At 64.8% G+C, this 15,861-nt stretch overlaps 1 long non-coding RNA gene across 1 annotated transcript in view; it reads right to left on the bottom strand.

The window, feature by feature from the left end:
* Positions 1 to 13,530: 13,530 nt before the first annotated feature.
* Positions 13,531 to 15,861, bottom strand: part of LOC135330379 (uncharacterized) — a 113,787-nt gene continuing 111,456 nt past the window's right edge. The window contains exon 3 of the long non-coding RNA XR_010392377.1: positions 13,531 to 14,659. This is a non-coding gene — a long non-coding RNA (uncharacterized LOC135330379). The remainder of the gene's footprint in view (positions 14,660 to 15,861) is intronic.

The following is a 15,861-nucleotide window of genomic DNA, read 5'->3' as shown; positions in this document are numbered from 1 at the left end:
GACGCTGCCAGCCTTGCTGGTTTTCCACTGCGTGCCTCCCGGCATCGTGGTAATGCAATGGGAATAACGCAGCTGGGGGTGGCTATGGGCCTGCGGTGGGGCAGGAGCACTGGAGGGGGGGTCCCCAGCCACAGTGCCCCGCAGGGAGGATGCATGAGCACACTGGGGGATGCATGAGCACACTGGGGGATGCAGTGAGCACACTGGGAGGATGCATGAGCACACTGGGAGGATGCATGAGCACACTGGGGGATGCAGTGAGCACACTGGGGATGCACAGTGCACGCAGGGGATGCAGCGTGTGCACTGAGCGGTTTCCCTGGCTCCCAGCGAGCAGCGTGTGCGTCTGGGCGTCACCGGCGCGTTGCTGCTCCAGCACCGTCCCAGGTGAGCAGGGCTTGCTGGAGGAGGCTCACGAGCGGGGATGGCAGGCAGGTAGCGAGCTCCTTCAAGCTTGCATTTTAGAGGAGAAAAAAGGAGGAAAACCTGGCCTGGATCCGGCCTGACTGAACACCTGCCTCACTGGGAAGCTTTAAAAGCCTCGCGCAGGAGGTTTATGCATGCATCCCCCCCCCAAACAGCTGCCCGCAGACCCCCTCCAGGTCCCCAGCTGAGCGGGGAGGTGACACTGCCCTGCGGGGTCCCCAAGCCGCACTCAGCCCCGCTGGTGGTCCACAGCTTCCTGGAAACCTCCAGCTTGCACCTCTGTGCCCTTTCCAGTCCCTCACCCAGTGGCCCCACGGGGCAGAGCCCGTCGCGGCCCCGCTGGCGCCGGCCGAGGGGTTAAGCCGCCCCTGCGGCTCCAGCCCGCCTGCTGCAGCACAGCTGCCTGCCGCGTGACGCCGGGCTGTGCGCCGGTGCCAGCCGGGCCCTATAAATATCTCAGCCCGGCCCCACAGCTGAGCCCCGGTGCCACCCTCCATGGGGCCGCAGAGCCCGGCTGGGGTGGCAGTGGGAGCAGGCCCCCCCCCCCCCCCCGCCGGCCACCTTCGCCTCGTCCCCCCCAGGCCCCAAAGGATGCAACCCGCAGCCCTTGCCGCAGCCCCACGGGTGCCGGGGCCCCGCGTGCCATGGTTGACTGTCTGGACGCTCTTGCAGGTCTTTATGGTCAAAGCCACCGCTGGGCTGGTGGCAGTGACAGGCCAAGGCGCAGGGAGGCTCCCACCTGTGTGCCCGGGGGTCACCGCCGATCGGGGTGCTCACGCTTGCGGCACACTGTTTCCTTATGAACTTTTAAGTTTTTTTTTGTTTTAATATATTTTTTAATATGCACCTTAAAGCTACACCTCTGAGATTCTTGTTTTTGACCCAAACAGGCCTCCCCAGCCGCTTATCACTGCAGCTCCCATGCGCTTGGGCCATGCCACTGCAGTGCCGGCTGTTTTCAGCACAGCATCAACCTCTGCATCACACGAAAGGGCCAAAAACAACCCTCAAATCCTGCTTTTGCTCCCGGCCGTGCATGTCCCGGCGGCAGCAGTGGAGGTCACTCCCGGGCCTCTTCCTCTTGGCCCCGCTCTCATGCACCGAGCCGCAGCTCGCCGGCACCGGGAGCCCAGCGCGGCGGGGTCACCGCCAGCCATGGTCCAGTGTAGGGGACAGAGCAGGCAGAGTGACACGGCCAAGGAGACGGAGCAGCTCGGTGGCATGGGCTGCTGGAGCGGTGATCTGGCGCCTATGGACCAACCTGGCCGCCGCTGCGGGTAGCGACAGGTCCCAAACATTAGTTTCGAGTGAGCCAGTGCGTGTCAGCGAGGCGTTGGCATTTGCACCGTTATTAATTAATTAATACTGGTTAAACTGCAGCAAAACCCCCGTTGTGTTTCTCATTTCTCCTGCCGCCGCCTCCCAGCAGCACATCAGGCTGTGCCGGCTCCGCACCCGGCGCTTTCCCCCAACTGAGCCGGGGAGGAGGAGAAGGGCGGCAGCGAGCCCGGCGTCCCTCCCCGCACAGCTCTCCCCCTCCCTGGGGAAGGAGCCCCCGCGGGTCCCGGGGAGCCCAAACCGGCGTCGCCGCGGTTGCTGACGCCGGCAGCGGTGTAAGGGAGACGAAGGAGTTGGGACCCACCGTGCACGCGCTGGGGCTCGGGCCCCGGGGCAGCAGCCTGCTGGGTTTCGTTTCGTCCCTACGGACCTGACTCAACCCTCCGCTCCTCGAAGCCCCCCAGCTCGAAACGTGCCCCCCCGCCCACCCTCATCGCCTGCTTTCGGGGCGAGCATCCGCTGCCTCCGGGCACGTCAGACCCCCCCCCCCCCCCCCCCGGGATGAAACTTGGCCAGGGGTGAAGCAGCCCCCAGCACCCTCCAGCCAAGCGTGCAGACGGCCAGGCTCGGTTTTCCTCTCTCCCTAACAGTTTCAGCTCCTGGAGCCCTCGGCTAGGCGGAGAAAGCGGAGCCTCAGCACAGTCTGCTGCGTCTGTAGATAAAGCGCGTTGCATATAGCTCTATTGCACCTATATCTATAGCACATACAGATTATGTATATAGAAATATATCTCTATATCTATGCATGTATAGCAGCAGGGAGCAAGCGTGCGTGTGCGCCGTGAGGACGGGAGCCCCGAGCCCGGGGAGGACAGGGCAGCCTGGAAGAGCAACGCTGTTCCCAAAGCACAGTCCTGCGCCTGGCAGGTTTGATGATAGTAATAGTAAAATAACAACAGCAGTAATAGAGTTAATTAACTTTTGCTAAAGAAAACCAAAGCCCTCAGACTCATGCAGCTCTGGGAAAGCTGGGCTTAGCGGGTTGCATGACAAAACACCAAATCTTGCAAGATGTGGTGGTGCCTGGCTCAGGTGCTATTGCCACGGCTTCTTGGCTTTCAATTTTATCAAAAAGCCCAAATTTCCAGGCCACTGCGGAGCAAAGCCCGAGGACGCAGTGCCACCCTCGACCCCGTCGCGGGCCAATCATCGCTCCCGGGGGAGCCCGGCCCTGGGAGGCCGCGGCGAAGGGTCCCGCCGGCCCCGGCCGCGCTATGAGCCCGATTAAGGAGCCCCCAGCAAAGCCTCCGCTCGCTGCCCGGCCCGAGACGGGGATGGATTTTTCCCTGTCACTCCCGTTTGCTTAGCGCCGACTTCCCCAGCGCGACGCTCCGCCGGATGCCGCGGAAAGGCAGCCCCGACCCCCGACCCCTGCTCCTACCCTCCCTGCAACGATTTTTGCTATTTCCTTTCTTTTTTTTAAAGAAAGCGATCGCAAAACTGCAGCAGCCCCCCGTGGCCGGGGGGGGGGGGGTGAGGGGCCATCCTGGGACCCCGCAGTGCTGCACTCCAGGCGGGAGCGAATTTTAATGGTGCCAAGCTCTTGGGAGAGGGCCAAGGGCCAAATCCTGCACATACCCCGGGGAGGAAGGGAAAGGGGAGGGGGGAGCAGTGCCACGTAGTCAAAATTAAAATTAAAAATCAGGCACCTCCAAAGCTCCCCAGAAACAGCTGCTCCATCACCACAGCCCGGCCGCCTCGGCCCGAACCTAAAAGTACCCTGGAGCCCCGCCCCCATCCTGCTGCTTCCCTGGGGTGGATCAGACCTCCCAAAATTGCGAGGCTGGTTTAAACATGGAGAGATTAGAAAAATGAAATGTGAACGGCTTTTCTTTTTATTTTATTTTATTTTTTATTTTTACGAACTTCCTGGGTTTTGAGCTTTTGAGATCCGCATTTTCCCGCTGTGCTCTCCATCAGGGAGGGCCGGGAAAAGCCTCGTGGCCTGAGACGCCGGCAGCGTGCCGGCCGCGATCCCACGACTCCGGGAGCTGCTGCTGTAATGCCGAACCCCGCCGGCACCGCGGGAACGATGCCGGAGCCCGGGCGCTGCTGCGAGCACAGCCTGCATCCCGCATCCCGCAGGACCGAGCCCAGGTCCCAAGGCCGGACGGCGCCTTCGGGATGATGCTCCGGAGGAGCAGCCCCATCCCCGCCGCTGCCCACTCGCCCGAGCCGCGATTTCCTTTCTCTCTCGGGCTGCTTCTCTGCCTCCCTCCTCCCGCTCTCGCCGCTGCCAAGTCCGCAGGTTTCCCGCTGCGACCTTGAGCGCGAGGCTGGAGCCGCCGGGGGCTTTCTTAAAGGAGCCGTGTGGGCAGGGGGGGCAGGGAGACCCCCCCCCAGGCTGCACCCGAGCCCCGGGGGCTTGAGCCGGACAGGCTGCGCGTCCAGCCTGGCTCCGGCAGCCCAGGATGTATTAAGAGCTCCATCAGCGGGAGAGGACCGCGATCGATAAGTGCCTTCGAGGCGAGTAATAAAACTTTGCGATTATGCAGGCACCGCTCGGCGCGCGGCGGTCGAGGTGGTGGTGAATTCATAGGGATGCTCCGGGGGAGCCGCGAGCGGGGGGGGCTTAAATTAGGGAGGAAGGACCGGGGGCTGCGGCGCTGCGTGTAAGCGGGGGCTCCGCCAAGCGAAGGACCACGCTCGCCTCGACGCGCCGCGGTTGCAGAAGCAGAAGGGCTAAACGACGGCGAGGGAAGAAACTCCGCAAGTCCCGGCAGGGAGCCCTTCCGCAAGCGCCGAGCCCGGAGGAGGAGGAGGAGGGCCGGAGCGGGCGGGAGGCGGCAGGGAGGGAAGAAAGAGAGAAAAATGAGTTTTGCTGCTGCCCCAGCGGTGTGGCCATTGATCGGGTGCAGGTTAGCGCGGAGCGGTGCCGAGCGCCTCGCTCCCAGCCGCCGGCTCACAATTATTGGAAAAACCCCCGCGCCGCTGCTGCAGCGAAATTAGTTATTGATCTCTTGTCTGGGTGACGAGCGCGCGCCCGACTCGGGGCCGCTCGCCCCTCGGCCAGCCCCGCGGTGCCGCCTGCTCCGCGCGCCCGGTGCCGGGGGGTCCCGCGGCCTCCCCCCCCCGGAGGGGAGCTGCCAGGCCCAGCGGGGGGGATACCGCAGCGGGAAACCGGGCGATCGGAGGTGGGTTTTTTTGTCCGAAACGGGCTCTGCGCGTCCTGGCGCGGGGATGGCGGCTCCAGCCGCAGTGGCCCTGCACCACTGGCAGCCCCTTCCCATCGCCGGGCCCAGCCGCATCCCGGGAATGACAGGCTGCAGGATGCAGGCGGGCATCGCCCAGCTGGGGCGGGGGGATGTGTTTAGCCCCCCCCCAAGGGGAGCTCGAAGCGGGAGAGGAAGCCGAATTTCAAAGCCTTTCGCCCTCCGTGACCCCTTCGCAGCCCCCCCTCGCCCCCCTGGCCAGGCGGGGGTCCCACGGCTCCGGTTACAGCGCTGCCCCGGTGGGGTGCGACCCCCCCCCCACTTCCCGCAGGCCCCCACCGGGGAGGGAAGCAGGGAGAGGGGGGAGAGGAGCTGCAAAGCGGGAGCAGCCGCTTGGGAAGAAGTGCGTGGGGCTTGTGCGGTCCTCGCACGAGGATTCCCACCCAAAAGGCCGGAGGAGCTGGAGGAAAAGGTGAAAGGCATCCCAATTTTGGTAAAGTTGGCGGGAAGATGAAATCTCACCAGATCTTTATTATTTTCATTATTATTTTTTCCCCCATCTCTCTCAGTTTCTCGTGCCTCCTGCCTCCAGCTGGGCTAGAAATACCGCAAAACCAGCTGCTTCGCTGCAGCACGTCAGTGCGTCGAACCCAGGAAGAAACCAGGCATGAGAAATAAACGCAACCTCCACCGTCCCCCCCAGCACTGCATCCCACACCGTCGACAACGAGGGAGGCAACAGCTCCTTCCCCAAAGCGTGATGAGCGGGCCGAGTTTTGCACCGCTGCACCTGGGAGGAGGGATAAATCCTGCCCCCAAGGGTCCCAAGTCCTGCTCCACCCCGGTGCGGGCCTGGAGGAGGAGGAGGAGGAGGAGGAGGGGGAGGCAGGCACGGCACGGCACGGCGGGCGATGGCGGGCGCGCGGCAGGCCCGGCGAGGCGAGGCAACGCGAGCGGCAGCGCGGGGCGGTTGCCCAGGATGTGCGCGTCGCCGGCAGCCGCGCCGATGAACGGGCCGGGCCGCCTTCCAGCGCCGAGCCGGCTGCGCTCCTGGCAGCCGCTGCGGCCCCCCGGCTTCCTGCCGGAGGAGTGGCTTGCCGAAAGGTTACATTTGCACAATGTGCCGCTGGAAAAGCGGGGCCAGAGGTTGCAGGCGGGGGAGCCGGGCGCGCGGGCAGCACCGTCCCGCGCTGCCTGTGTAATGGAAAAAACCCTCCGGGGGACGCGCGGGGAAATATCACGTTACGCCGCCCCAGCGCGAGGCCGGGAGCGGTGGCACGGCGGGGGCGGCGGGCGGCACGGAGATGGGGACGGGGATGCACGGCCCCAAACCTCGCCGCTGCTCCGGAGCAGCCCGCACCGGGGGGAAAACCGGCTCTGCCCACCCCACCCCATCACCGCTCGCCGCAGGCCACCGAAATCCTCCCCAGCACCGTCTGGCTCCACGGCCGTGGGGTTGCACTTGCAGCGCTTGGGATCTCGTGTCCCCGCTGCCTTGGTGGGGAAAATTAAGGTTGTTTGGGGGAAATTTCCAAATCCAGCAAGGGAGAATTTCCTTCGATGGAGCCTTTGGGCTGGAACGATCATGCTCGGCGCAGCACAGCTGCATCCACGCACACGCTTCTCCCCCCCCCGCGTTTTCCCAGCCGCACTCCCCCATAAATCTGGGAATATCAGTTTGTGTCCAGGAGGTGCAGCCCCTCGTGGGACCGCTGCGCCCCGCGAGCTGCTCTCCATCCCCGTGGCATCCCCCGAAGAGCCCCAGTCCCCCAGGCCATCACCCACCTCGCACCAGGCCCCGGCGGCCGCGATGATGCGCCGGGCTGCAGCCGCAGCCGCGTCGACGTGTGAGGTCTCCCTTATCGGAGGTACCGCGACCTGCCAAATATCCCCGCTCCCTCCTTCGGGGCCACTTCCAGAGGACCCCACACACGTGGGGGCATCCAGCCCCTTCGCTCCTCCTCGCCCCCCCGGGGGTGACGGCTCCCGTTGCACCGCGAGCGGGACCCCAGGCCGCCGGCGGTGCTTTGCACGGCCACCTCCGGGGCCGCGGTGGTGCCAGCGACCGCTCGGGAGGTGCAGAGGTGCACAGGAGGCCCCAGGACCCTCCGCGGAGCGGAGGAGGAATCCTTCCCCGCCGGGCACCCTCGTGCCGTCCCTCCCAGCGCCACACAGCCTCCACCACCCGCACCTTGACGTCGACAAGATCCCGGCATTAAAAAAAATCACCTTTCTGACCCCAAACCACGGCGGGAGGGGTCGGGCCAGCGCAGGCAGCACCCACCAGCGCCCGGGGCGTCGGAGCCAGCTCGCTGCGCCGTGCGGGAGCTGACATTTTCCTTTCCGTCGCCTTCGTTTCCTTGGTTTCGAGGCTTTCCTTCCTCACTGAGCCCCTAACCACATCCTGGAGGATTCGCAGCGGCCGGGCGCTGCCGGGCTCGGAGGGGGCTCTGCCCGCGTGCGGCACCCCGCAGGGGCTGTTCCTCGGGGTTTTTGCCCCAAATTTTCAAACAATCTTGTGCCCCCCCCGGGCTGCTTTCCTGCTCCGGATCCAGCTGGGCAGCAAGCCCTGCCACGTGCCAGCCTGGCATCTCCAGCCCTGGTGCCCATCGCGCCCATTTTCGGGAGGAAAACGCTCATCCCTCGTCTTTCTTCACCCTTTTTATGGTGATGTCCTGGTTGAGCTGGGGAAAGCCCTGGCAGAAGGATACAACTCAGGGTCTACCAGCAGCTTCCCCAAGATACACCCGGGTTTGGAGAAAACGGGTGATATGTATGTGAATGCAAACCAAGGACCAGCTCAGCCCACCGGGATTTTATTCCTGCCGTTGGCCTAGGGATGACCGTCAACCAGTTGTCTCCCTTCCCTGGCTCTGGGGTTCCTCTCCCGCTTTGTCTCCCACGAGCAGCCTTTTTTTAAGCCCCGCTCTGGGGCAGGCTTGAGGCTTGCAAGCCACGGGCACCTGCCTTGTGTCGGAAAGGACCCAGGAGTCCTGGCTCGGCAGCCTGCTCGGTGCAGCCCTGCCGAGCCCCAGGGCCGGGCCGGCTCCGGGCGAACACGAGGTCCTGGCAGGGCGTCCGGGCGCTGGGAAAGAGCAGAGCGAGAGGGAGCCATCGCGGCCAGACGCAAATAAACACCCTGCATCTCCTTCTGCCACCACCAGCACCGCAGGGCAGCTGCAGAGAGCTGGCACCAAACCTCCCGAAAGCTGCGTGCGGAGGAGCCTTCCACCGAAACCGGCTCCTTGCCCGTCCTCAGCACCGGGCTCTCCCACCGAGCCGGGGCTGGGGCGATGCTCGCTCTGGCTCTCTAAGCCTCGGGGACCTTGAGGCGGAGGAGGAACCCTCCGAGGAGGAGGCTGCTGGGGTAACGCCGAGGCCTGATGGCAGCAGCCTTGCTCCAAAACGATCCGGGTGTTTGGGGGCAGGAGTCTGAGCGAAGCCTGCTGCTCCTACCCACAGAGGCCAAGCTCCGCAGAGGACCCCATCGAGACCCAGTCCTGCTAAAGACGCGTTACTGGCGGTGCAGCCACTGGGGACAGCAGGGGCGAATTTTTCACGTATCAAGCAACTCCGGTGCAGACCAGGTGTTTTGAAGAGCTCGGCTCCCAGAAAGCTTTGCCGTAACCCCCGTTGCCGGATCACGCGAATCCCGATCCCAAAGCACAGCCAAGACACCCAGCTCTTCGGGGAATAAGACCCGGCTGGAGCGCTCAAAAGCACCGATGCGCACAGCACGGTGGCTTTTGGGGACGAGCCTGTTGCACCGGGAGCTGCCGGGCCCTCGGCCTCATCCTGCATTCGCTGCCTGCCTTGAGGCAGAGCCTGTCTCAGGGACGAGGCTGTTCCCAGCCTTTTCCCAAGCAAGGTTTCCAAACGTAATAAAAATCAGCGGGTCCATGGCGCGCTCGCTCGTGGACAGCGGAGATCTGGCTGGTTGCACGATGTTGGCTTTCGTCCTCGTTTCCAGCTGCTAAATTGCATTATAGACAGTTAAAAATACATCGCATACTTTCCTAATGCGACTCTTCCGTGGTAAGCAAGCAGCACGGCCACCGCCGCGATGCCAGGCCACGGCGCGCCGGGCTGCGCGGCTGCGGGTGCCCCGGGCCACGCGGAAGCGGGGCTCCGCCGTGCCTTCCCGCAGCGTCACCGCTGTCGTGGCCGCGGGAGACCAGCCAAAGGAGCTCGCTGCCTCAGTTTCCCCAGCTGTAAAACCGGCTTTAGGGTCCTTCCTTTGCTGAGATTTGACTGGGATGGAAAACAAAGGACGTGGCAGAGCTTTATGGAAAAAGGGTCTTCCGCGCGGCATCAGGGGTTTACAGAAGTGCAGAATCAAGCCAGAAACGATCGTTACCAGCATTATTACGGAAGAGCCCAACTCCACGGGGCGCGATTGCGAGCGGTCACGCTGTGCCCCTGCAGCGACCCGCAGAGCCCGGCCGGGGCCCAGCTCACAGGCACGGGGCCGTTTCGGGGCGGCGGAGCTCAGCCCGCGGCAGCTCAGCCCTTGAGGCTCGCGGTGGGTGGGCGGCTGGAAAACCGTCTCCTCTTGGTTTGCGACGCAGCTAAGTCCCCGAGGATGCAAGGACGGGTCCCCTCGCGGCCAGGGGAAATCCTGGTCCCAGCAAGCACTCGAGCAGCGTTTAGGGGCTTGCGGCACGGGGGCTGCTCCCGAGCGGAGCCGCCAGCTCGCTCGAGGTGACGTGGCAGGGACTGCAAACCCACGGCGGGGACTGCAAACCCACGGATCAGTCACCTTCTCCCTAGCCAAGGGCTTGGGCGCGGAGGAGCCGCGACATCCCCGGAGCCCGCGGCCGCGCAGCCGCTTTGCCGGGGAGGCATCGCCGGAGTCGGCCCCAGTGCGACGGCGAGGGGCTGCCCGGGGCACCGCGACGCCAGCGCCCCGCGGTCAAGCACGCGGCACGGGGAGCGCGGAGGAGGTCCCCGGCGGACGGGAGCAGCACCCTCCTGCTGCCCGGGGTGCTGGCGGGACCGCGCCGGGGAGCCCCGTCCCCACGCCTCGAGCCAAGCTCGCGACTTCTTCCGACGACGAGCCCCGAGACAGACGCGGAGCAGCGCCCGCGTGCCCCGGTGAGGGGCTCGGCAGCCGGGGGGACGCGGCCGAGGAGCGCGGAGCCCAGCCGGGGAGAGGGCCGGGGCGAGGAAGGAGTTAACCCGCCAGCCCCCCTCGCCGTGCTTCTCTGCTAACTTTGGGAGGAAGGGAATAGCAGAAAGGTAAGAGTGGAGGAAGGAGAGAGAGGAGACAGATGAGAAAGGGAGAGAGAGAGGGAGAGCGAGGGGAAGAGGAACAGACGGCAGAGAGGGAGAGCGCGTGGGGGGGAAGATGCTGATGCTTCTCCTCTCTCTGCGAGAGACAGATAGAGGGGAGCAATAAAAAAAAAAAAAGCCAGAGACCAAGGGAACATGGGAGAGGGAGAAGGAAGGAGCCCGAGCGAGGGAGCATGTGTGAAAGTCACAGTGAGAGAAGGGGCCTCTTTGATTCCCGGTGCCTCATACCAGACAGTGTCTAGACTGCAGCAATTATTGTCAGCGCAGAACACCCAGGCATTGCCATTTCAGCTGAAAGGGAGCTTAACAAAGAGCGAGAACGAGGGGGGAAAAAAATACCCTGCCAGCAGAGAGCCGGTCTCCCTTGCAGCGCAAGGGGCTCTGCGGCGGGCCCCCCCGCCTCCCCTCGCCCCCCGCGAACGCCCGCGGCGGGGGCACGCGCCTTGCAGTGCCCTGCGGAGGAGGTTGCTGCAGAGCCAGGCGATGCCCGGCCCTGGGAAAGGGCTGCCCCCCCCCCAAAAAAAGGTCGGAGCCGGCCCAGCGGAGGGGATGCAAAACTCCCAGCGGTAACGCAGGGCACCTTCCTCCTGCTTCGGGACCCCAAGGCCCCCCGGTCCGGCAGGGAAAGCTCTTCAGCTCCGTCGGGGTTGAGGAAATGAATGGAGGTTGCTCCTGCAAAGCTGCGGCAAAAAGCATCCGCTCTCCCTGCCGCTCCCTTCCCTCCTCCGCGCTGCCTCGCTGCTGCTCCCGGGGGGGCTGCCAGGCCTCTGCCCTCCGCGGGGCTCTTCTGCCCGTGCAGGTCTGCGGCGGGGCCGGGAAAAGCTCACGCGCCCGTCGCTGCCGCCCGGGCGCTGCCGGCCCACGGGAGCAAAGCCGGCACCCAGCCGCCCCGCTGAAACCCCCGGCGGGTGCAGAACGGCTCGAGGGAGCGGCAGGGCCAAGCCGACCTCCTCCGCGGCCGGCCGGGCAGGGTGCGAAGGCGCCGGCGCCTCCGTGCATCCCCGCGGAGACCCCCGCGAGCCTGCTGGGAAAAGCAGCCCATCCCGAAAGTCGCAGGAGCACGGCTCAGGTTTAATTAGCACTGTTAATGATGAGACAGGAGGCAGGAGGGAATACCCAACGGCCGGACGTGTTTTCCTGCTCAGCGATCCCGGCGGGCGGTGGGGAGCCGGAGCGGGAGGCGGCACTGGGGGACGTTGCCCGGTGGCCTCGACGGGGGCACTGGGCCCTCAGCAAGCCCCACCTGGACCCTCAGAGCAGAGGCACCTTCTGCCGAACGGTTTTATTGCTAAAACCCCAAAACGGACCCGGCGCCCTGCCAGGACGGGATGCGGTTTGAGAGGTGCCAGATCCCTGTTGCAAACCAAAGCTGTCTCAGCTGAACCTTTTTTCATTGCCATCTATCTGTATTTGGGGAGAAAGACCTCTTCTTTGACCAGGCCTCATCATGTTTGGTAAATTGAGGACTTCTCCTTCGAGCACGTGGCACCGATGCTGTTGGGTGGATAACAGCAGTCTCAGGCACCGTCTGGCTGCTGTCGCAGACCAGAGGAGGCAACGGTGGACGTCCCATGAAGGGCTGTGACGGCAAAACACGCTGTGAGCCCCTTGCATGGTTTATTTTAACCAGCAATGGTCCTTTCGGCTGGAGACGATGCTGATCTCAGTGCAGGGCTCCCCAAGTGAGGAGGTGCAGGAGGAAAGCGCCGGCCCTCCCGTCTGCTCGCGTCCTCTCCCGCTACCGTCCCGTGGAGGGTGCCTCCCCTCCTGGCCCGCCTGGCACCAAGCTCCTCGCAAGCCATCGCGGCCTTCAGCAAACCGCCGCTGAGGATGACTCAGTGGCCCGGCCGCAGGCATCTCCTGCGGTCTGGAGACGGGGCCTCCAGCTCCCCGTTGCTCCCTGTCTAAGCCACGTACCCGGCTTGGCAGGGCTTTGCCCTGCGGCCCTGGAGCACAGGGATCCTCATTGTCAGAGACTCCGGAGCTGCTCAGAAGTGGAAACCCCCCCCCCCCCCCGGGGGGTCCCTTCGGCACTGCCAGCGCTGGAGCAGGCTTCTCCGTCCCCGGATGAATCACAGCCTGCTCTTCCCCGAACTATTGCACAACGCCATGCAAGCAGCTCTGGCACCCCTTCTGTTGGTCATGCAAGGACAAAACGATGAAGACAAGTGAGAGGAGATGAGGGAAGAGCACCGAAAGCCTTCAGAGCTTGTCACGGCCTGGGGGAGTCCACACGGACTCAGCAACTCGCAGGCCTCTCGGCCAGAGCGGGGAGCGCCGGCTCCCGGCCCGCCGTGCCCAGCCGCGGCAGCGCGGCCGGGTAAGTAGGTCAAGCCCAGGAGAGCAGCAGAAGAAAGCTCGGAGAAGGAGGATTTTTACCGAGGAAGACAAGATGTTTTATGAAAGGACCCAGGGCTTGTAAGGCTTCACGCTGATGTTCCAGCAGTGACAGGCCCTGAGTTTACAAGCAAGCGTGGGTGCTACAATAATATAAATACTCGGTGTGTAGGGGTGTTGGCAAGTTTTCACCTTGTGAGCGTGGCCAAAATGTGTTCGGCAGTCAAGGGGAGCTTTCTGCCAACCTCCGCTGACCCGGGCTGGGCCAAGAGCAACCAAGACCTGTAACGTGACCCGTCGGGGCTGCAAAGCCGCCAGCTCACGCCGCACCTCCGCGGGGCTCCCGGGTTTGGGCGAAGCATTGGTTCCCTGAAGATCTACCGGGCTTTGAAACTACCGATCCAGAGCTTTGTATCGCAGACCAAACACAACAAGGCAATGCGATGCAAACGCCACCGAGACGTCCCCGCGGCGCGGTGCCAGACTCGCGCCTAGTCCTGTTGAGGGATGAAAGGAGACCTTACCCTCTGCTCCGCGTGCTCTCCAGCAGCCCATAAATGGAGAACTTCCCTCCCTCCAGCAGCCTGGCTTGTCTTCCAGAGCAACCCGGGGAGCCTCCTTGCCCCATGGTGCCCCCCAAGCCGCCCATGGCGGGGGCGATGGAGCCACCAGCACCTGCCCCACGTCAGGGCCCCGAACCGCCCCGCGGTCCCTCTCCACGTCCCTGCGACGGCCCCGCGCGGGGGGACAGGAGGGGTCCGGGAAGCAGCCGGCTGGGGAGGGGGGGATGTGCCCCCCGGGCTGGGAGCAAACCCGGCCCCGTCCTGCGCCTCCCACCCGGGGCACGGCCGGGGGCTCCTCCGGCGGGGCCGGGACGGCAGCCTTGCCACGGCCACCGGTGCCTCCGCCGCCTCCGCAGAGCCGCGCATCGCTGCCAACCGCGTGTTTGCCTGTGCCTCCCCGCTCCCCACCCCCCCCCTTTTTTTTTTCCCTCTCCTTTTCCTTCCTTTCTTCTTCCTGGGTTAAAAATAATCAAGTTTCTGGGAAGCAGCAGCTCCTGCTGCGCCTGCCCTCGCCGGGGGGACGAGCCGGGCGCCGGGTTCGGCTCCAGCCCCTCCTCTGCACCCCCTCCTTCCCCCCCCCCCCACCGCTCGCACGCCGGCTCCGCTGCGGGGGGATTGAACCATCGCACGGCCCCGGCGGCAGAGCCGAGACCCCCCGGCCCCAAAGGCAAAACGGACTCGCTGAGAAAGCAGGTGCTCCCCCGGCCCCCCCTCCGCTCTCCTGCCTTGCCGCCGCGGCACCGGAGCGCCGGCCGGTTCAGCTTCGTGGGGGTGCAGCGGGAGACGGGAGCCTGAGCGGCACGGGAACCGGCACGGCCCCAGCACCGAGCCCTGACCGAGGTTCTCCCAGAAGGTCCATGGCAGAGGCGAGAGCTGACCCCCCCGAAGGCCCCGGCACGGCGGCGTGTTGCAGCACCTCCCTGCTCCCGGGAAAACGCTCCTTGAAATCTCCCGGCCGATGCACAAGCACTTGGAGGCTGGAAAACACATCCCCAGCCCCAAGCCTGGCCACGGGACACCGGCTCTGCTGCCGCGGCCGGGCTGCCCTAATGCCAGGGCACCAGCCATCCCGCGGGAGCGTGCTCCCTTTGCCGGCCCCGCTGCCGAGGGAGGGAAGGGCACAGGACACGGGGCAGGGCCCCAGGGAAGCCCCCCTGGGTGCTGGGATGCTCCGCAGAGCAGGCTCCAGCATACGCGTGGTGCATTGAGAAGGAGAAAGCTGGAGGAGGAAGATGTCTCCTCTCCCCAGCCTCCCTAAACGGCAGCTCTGCTGTGAAACGCGGCAGGCTGGCGCTCCGGGTTTGCTTTCGCAGCTCAGCCCGGGACTGCAGCGTCGAGCTGGGCTCCCGACGCGGCACCGCCGGCAACGACGGCTTCTGCAGCCCAAACCCTGCCGGCACCATCGTCCCCGCAGAGCCGTCGCCCCCCAGGCCGGGCGGCTGCGAGGAGCCTTGGGCGGTGGGGAGAGGTTTGGGGAGAAGGAGGGCTCAGGCACTGGCTAGGCTTTGCGCTCTTCTTCCCTGCCTCTGCCTCCGACCGGCTGTTTCAGCCCTGCAGGAAAGGAACAGAAGAAAGGACAGCATGAAGGAATAGACGGAGAGAAGAAAAGCAAGGTGCAATGATTTTTTTCCCCGCTAAAAAGGACACTGAAAGCAGCTATGCTTTGTTTTCCCACTGCTTCCCCTGGCTTTGGCTGGGTGTTCCCAAGGCACCGGCCCCTCCACACGGCTGCTGTCTCCCCCGCGGCTCCCACCCCCTTCCCCAGCCCCCTCCTCGTGCCGCCGTCCCCATCGATGGGGATCCAGCACACCCTGACCTTTCCGAGCTCCAACGGCACCAAGCAGTGTCCTTGCAAGAGCCCCCCGAGAAATGACCTGCTCCGGGGGAGACATCCACACCCAGGACCAGCCGCGGTGCCCAGCACGAGGGGTCAAGCGGATAAACCCTCAGCTCCACCAAAATGCATTAAAAACCATGGCAGGACCCCAGCGGGCAAGAATCCACGTAGTGTCGTTGGCTTTGTGGCTGTTCACCCATCAATCTTGGCATCGGCTCGCTCTTCGGGGCATGCGGAGGAATCGGAGACGTGCTGATGCCTCGAGCAAGGGGGACCCACTGTTCTCCCTCCCGTTTTACACCATTAGAAACATAAACTGAGGTCCTGGAGGCTCCCAACGCACCAAGGCTGCCCCGCACGGCTGCAGGGCACGGGGAGGGTTTGCAGAGGGGGGATGTCCCCCAGCGAGACGGGGGGACACGGTGGGAGGTGTAAACCACCTCTTCTTCTTAGGGCAATGGCTCACAGCAGCGTCACAGACCACCAGTGCTCAGCAAAGTGCTCCACTTTGTTGGGCAGGAGCCCCAAAGAATTGGCGTGAGATGCCCAACCTGCCCAGGAGGAGCACGAGCACAGCGAGGAAGGACTGAGGGACGGGAGCCGAGCTCCCCAAAGGCGCTCAGGAGCAGCCAGAGAGCTCCGCTCGCTTCCCAAGGACGCTGATGTTGCAGTCGAAATATTCCTTGCTCTTTCTCTGCTCCTTCCCCCTCGCTGCTCCCCGGCAACCTCCATGGCAGCAGAGCAATGTCCCACCAGACCCAGCACACCCGCGAGCTGGGCAGGAAGGACTGGTGCCAGCCTGCACCCGGAGCGTGCCCCCACGCCGGCCCCCACGCCGTACGGCACGGCACGGCACGCAGCATTCGTCTCCAAGGAGGGGCTGGGGCCTGCTCTAAAGAAAGGAGGAGAGTGGGGA

Source organism: Dromaius novaehollandiae, chromosome 20 (genome assembly GCF_036370855.1).
Source record: "Dromaius novaehollandiae isolate bDroNov1 chromosome 20, bDroNov1.hap1, whole genome shotgun sequence".
Classification (NCBI taxonomy): Eukaryota; Metazoa; Chordata; class Aves; order Casuariiformes; family Dromaiidae; genus Dromaius; species Dromaius novaehollandiae.
Note: the sequence above shows the minus strand (reverse complement) of the source record. Positions and strands in the feature narration are given on the sequence as shown.